This window comes from Berghia stephanieae, unplaced genomic scaffold (assembly GCF_034508935.2).
Source record: "Berghia stephanieae isolate SIO BIC M18660-M18661 unplaced genomic scaffold, UCSD_Bste_1.3 scaffold1519, whole genome shotgun sequence".
NCBI lineage: Eukaryota > Metazoa > Mollusca > Gastropoda > Nudibranchia > Aeolidiidae > Berghia > Berghia stephanieae.
Window position 1 is genome coordinate 3,019 of NW_027622534.1, and position 5,343 is coordinate 8,361.

General features: G+C 63.0%; 1 pseudogene; it reads left to right on the plus strand.

Moving 5' to 3' along the window:
• The first annotated feature begins 1,054 nt into the window (after window positions 1-1,054).
• Window positions 1,055-4,892, plus strand: LOC144961135 (large subunit ribosomal RNA; annotated as a pseudogene).
• The last annotated feature ends 451 nt before the right edge of the window (window positions 4,893-5,343 follow it).

A 5,343-nucleotide genomic window follows, 5' to 3' on the forward strand; every position in this document is an offset into this window, starting at 1 on the left:
TCCTGGGCTGCAGGTGCTACAGTGGGGGCGCCACCCGGGCGCGGTGTGACCGTGAGCGTAGGAGTCTTCATTCCGGGGGTCGGTTTCCTGCGATTTGGGGGCCGTGAACTCGGAATGCCACGTAGTACGGCGCTCCCGTGCCGACTACGTCCCTCCCCCTTTTGTACACCCCGCCCGTCGCTACCTTCGGTGGACGGCGCACCCCAGGGCCCCCCGGAAAGTGGCCCCGGCGAAAAACGGAGCTTCGGCTCCTAAAATCGCAGTCGCGCGATGTCCCCAAAACTGCGCTGCCCGAGAGGGAAAAAAAAAAAAACCCCCAAAACAAGGTTACCTAGGTAAACCCTTGGGTGGGTCACCCAAATTCTTTTTGCCCCCAAACCCCCCGCCCGACGGGGTAAAGGGGTTTTTTTAAAAACCCCACGTCCGGTGAGGCCGGGCTGCTCCCGGGCCGGGAAGGGTCCGGGCCGAAAAGGGGGCGGCGGCCGTTGCGCCGCAAAAGTAAACCGCGCGCGCAACGCTTGCCCCCCCCCCCCTTTGTCGTCGTTTGGCCCTTAAGCGAGGAAAATAAATACAACCTTTGGCGGTGATCACTCGGCTCGCCCCCGTCGATAAATTTGCGGCCACCCCGTATTGAGTCTGTGAACTGCAGCTGCCTCATTGAACATGGACTCTTGAACGAAAATTTGCGGCCTGGCGTAAGTCACCGGCCCGTCCGTATGAGGGTCGGCCCTACGACGTCGCCGCAACCCGGTTTCTCGGGGGGGGACTGAGCGCGCGAGTCCCGTTCCCGGGGTCGGGCCCCCCCGACTGGGGGGCCGTAGTCGAGGGCCCCCGTTGAAAACGGGAGACGTCGTCCCCCCCCGGCCTCGGGTAGGGGGGGGGGACGAGAAAAAAACGCGCACCGAAGACGGGGGAAGCCGCACGCGATGGGTGCTTCTTCCTCAATCCTCGGCCCCCCCTTTCCCCTCGATTTACACGCGACGGGGGCTTCGTGGGGTGGCGGGGAAGAAAAGTAAAACGACGCGCGGGCGAAACCCACGGATGGGGCGACTGCCGCCCTCAATCGGCGAGGGTCCCGCCGAACTAAAGCATTTCATTTAAGCGGAGGAAAAGAAAAACCAACGGGGACTCCCCCAGTAACGGCGAGTGAAGCGGGAAGACCCCCCAGCGCTAAAAACCCCCTGGGCCCGTGCCCCGGGGAGTGTAGCGTTCGGGTCGGTGTCGAGCGGATGGGAGCCCGCGCGAGTCTTCTCGGCGTGGCTTGCCCAGAGCGGGTGCCGGCCCTTCCGGCGGCGCCCCCCTTCCGCCGCCCTCGACCCCGGGAGTCGGGTTGTTTGGGCAGTGCACCCCCGAAGCGGGTGGAAAAACTCCCCACCAAAAGGTAAGTCCCCTCGCGAGTCCGATAGCGAAAAGTACTGTTGAGGGAAATTTTGAAAGAACTCTGAAAGAGGGGCAAAGCGCTGAAACCCCCAAAGGGGGGTTTAAACTGGTGAGCCGAGCGACTGTCCCCGCCGGGCGGCGGGTCCCCCGTGCCCCCCCCCGGGAGGCCCCGGAGACGGGACGCCTTCCGAGTTCGGGGGTGGGGGGCGCGTCCCCACCACGGGGGGTTTCCTCCGCTGCCACCGGCCCCGGGCCCGCTCGTCCGCGGCCCTACGCGGGTCGTGGGCCCCTGCGGGAATCGTGGGCGCGATTGGCACGAGAGCGGTTGTATTCGGGTGCCGTGGTCGCCCCCCGGACAAACGGGCCCCGGGGGTTCGCCCCCGGGGGGGGGTTTTGGCCTCCCCGGGCGGGCGGCCCCCGGTCCGTCGAAAAAAGGGGCGCAGGTTTTTTCCCCGGTACCTGCCCCACCCCTCTTGAAAAACGGACCCAAAGGAGTCCGCCCTGTTCGAGCCCCCGGGTTTCCCCAAAAAACCCCCCCCGGCGAAGTGGGAAAACAGAGGGCCCCGCGGGCCGGGGCGGGGTCTCTCGGCGCCCCCCCCGAGTCCCCGGAGCGCACCGCGGCCCGGCGGTCGCCGGTTTGCGGCCCTGTCGGAGCATGGGCGGCGTCGGGGCCCGATAGATGGTGACTACGCCGAGCAAGGAAGCCGGGGGAAACTCCGGTGGAGGCTGAAGCGACTCTGAGTGCAAATCGACCGCCCCCTTGGGCGTAGGGGGCGAAAGACCAATCGAACCATCTAGTAGCTGGTTCCCCCCGAAGTTTCCCTCAGGATAGCCGGTGCCGACGGAACGATTTTCACTCGGTTTTAAAACGAATGGTTGGGGCATCGGGGGCGAAACGCCCTCGTCCTTCCTCAAACTTTCAAAAGGGTGAGGCGCCAGACCCGCCTCGCACGGGGGCCTGGCCTAGAATCCCCGGGTGGGCCCCGGGGGGCCATTTTTTTGGTAAGCGAAAAGGCGCTGGGGATGAACCGAACGCCCGGTTGTGTCCCAACGCAGGACGCTCACGGGAAAGCTAAAAGGTGTGGGTCCCGATACAGCCCCGGGCGGTGGCCACGGAAGTCGGGGTCCCCCAAGGAGTGTGTAACAACTACCTGCCGCCGACCCGCCCTGAAAATGGATGGCGCTGAGCGTCGGCCCCCCCCGGGCCGCCCCGCCAGGGGGGGGGTGGACTCCCCTCCCCGGGCAGGCCGGGGCGAGTGGAGGTGGCCGCGGGGGGCGGTGAAAGTCCCCGGGAGCGATCCCGTTCGGAGCCGCCGGGGTTTTAAGATCTTGGGGTAGTACAAAAAATTTTAACGGGAGAGTACTTTTCAAGGCCCAATGGGGAATGGTTCCCGCCGGGAACAGTGCATTTTACGGGGGTGGTCCTAAGGGGCGGGTTTTGCTCCCTTTCTGAAGCGGGTACGAAACACGCGCCGGGGGGGCGGCCGGGAAGGGCGCCCCCCTGGGCCCGTCAGTCACCCTTTCGACCGCCGAAAGGGGAAACCAGTTAAGGTTCGCTCGGGAAAAACCCGGGGGGCGGGGAAAGGCCCCCCCCGTCGCGACTACTTCCGGCGTGGGGGCGCCGCGGCGACGCCGACAGAACGGGGGAAGCCGGCCGTGGGCACCGGGGGGGGAGCCGTGTCCCTTTTTAAAGGGTTTGGGTTTGCCCTGGAACGGGTCGACCGGGAAAGGGCTGGCCCCGGCCGAAAAAACGTCGGCAAGAACCAAAGGCTGCGTCCGGAGCGCCCCCACGGCGGTCCGTGGGAAAAAACCCCGTCGAGGGGGACGCAATCTGCTGCCCGGCCGTACTCAGTCCGCCGAGTCTCCTGGTTACAGCCTCTGGTCCACGGAGTAAAGTAGGTAAGGGAAAGTCGGCAAAAAGGATCGTAAATTGGGGGGGGAAGGATGGCTCTGAGGCCGGGGGCGGTCGGGGGTAGGGGGAGGAAACGGGCAGAACCGCACGCACCCTGAGGGGACACTCCCAGGGGGGAAGACGTGCGCGGAAACCCGGGGGGGCCCCCCGGCCCCCAGCGGCCTCGCCGGCTGACGCCCCTTGCGGGGGCGTTTGGTGCGCGGGGGACAACCCCACGCGACCTCGACTCACGCTGTCTCGAACTGTCACGGACAGGGGGGGAACACTGTCTAATTAAAAACAGAGCGTCTCGACAGCCTGAAAAAGGTGTTTACGGGAGTGATTTTGCCCCGTGCTCAGAATGCAAAATGAAGAGATTCCATAAGCGGGGGGTAAACGGCCCGGGAGTAACTATGACTCTCTTTAAGGTAGCCCAAAAAGCCTGCGTTAAATTAGCGCGCGCCGAACGGATTAACGGATTCCCACGTCCCTATTACGCCCGGCAAATCACGCCCCCAAGGGAAGGGCTTGGTGAAATCAGGGGGGGGGAAAAAAAAGAAAACCCGTCGAGCTTGACTTAGTCCACTCTGTGGAGAGCGTGGGGGGTTACAAGGCGGACGTCTTCGGGCGCGGCAGTTGAAATTTCCGCTACCCCCCGCGGGGCCTCCATTACCCGGAAAAAAAGTGGGGACCCGGGGCCTTCTTGCAGGAAAGGGGGAAACGTACGGGTTCGACTCAAGCCGCCGTCGCGCGGGCTCGGGGGAGTCCACCGACTCCCCCCGACGCGGGCACGACGGCGACAGCGACCCTGCCCGGGGCAGCCCGGACGGGGAGTTTGACTGGGGCGGTACATCTTCAAAACGCAGGAAGGGTCCCAAGGGCGGGCCAGCGAGGGGGGAAAACCTCGCGTAGAGCAAAAAGGGCAAAAAAGCCTGCTCACCCGGATTTTCCAGTACGAAAACTGGCCCGTGAAAGCGTGGCCTATCATCCTTTTGACCCTTGGGAGTTTTAAGAGAGGTGTCAGAAAAGTTACCACAGGGCTAACTGGCTTGTGGCGGCCAAGGGGCATAGCGACGTCGTGATTACCCGATGTCGGCTCTTCCTATCATTTCGAAGCAGAAATTTGCCAATGTCGGATTTTTCACCCCCCAAAAAGGGAACGTGAGCTGGGGTTTAGCCGTCGTGAGACAGGTTAGTTTTTTTCCTACTGATGAGCGCCCTTGCCCCCGGTAATCTTGCTCAGTACGGAGGAACGGTGATTCGGACCTCTGGTTTGCGCGTCCGGTCGTCAGGGGGCCCATGGCGCCAGGCTACCCTCCGTGGAGTACGACTGAAACCCTCAAATCGGAACCCCCCCGGTGAGCAAGGGTGAGCTTAGTAGGGCCCCTGAGCGGAGGGCAAATTAAGCCCGGCAACCCTCGGGTTTTGTCGGGTAGTGCCGTGACCCGGCCCGCCTCCACGCGCGCTAGATCTGTGGTGCGCGTGGGGGGTCGGTTCATCCACGTCCGTTAGGGCAAGAAATCGCGTGCGGACCACAGTATTCCGTCGGGGGGTTGTAAGCGTTAGAGCTGTCCTGGGACGGCGATCCGTTGAGACTAAACCCCCGGGCGCTGAGATTTTCCCTCCGCAGGGTTTGTCTCGGCCCCCTTTCCCCCCGGGGCCGGCACGGCCCGGCCCGACGGGCCCGCCCTTTGAGTCCTTGCTCTGCTCGGTCGGCCCCGCTGGCGGTGCGGCGCGCGGGGGCGGGGGTGCGAGGTTCATAACACGAAAAAAACATTTACTTTACTTTACTTTTCTTCTTTTCCCAAAAATTTATCTCCTAGAAAATTGGAGAATTTTTTTTTCTCTCCACCTGTCCAGAGGGACTAAATTTTCCCTCCAGAGGCACTAAACCGTCCAGAGGCCTAGTCCGTCCAGAGGCCAATCCGTCCAAGGGACTAAACCGTCCAGAGGGACTTTTAGTTTTTCCCTTTTTGCTGTCGCGAAGTAGAATTCGCCCCAAATGCATTTTTTTTTTTTTTTTTTTTTTTTTTAATTTTGTTTTTTTCCTTCCTGTCAGTCCCTTAATAGGG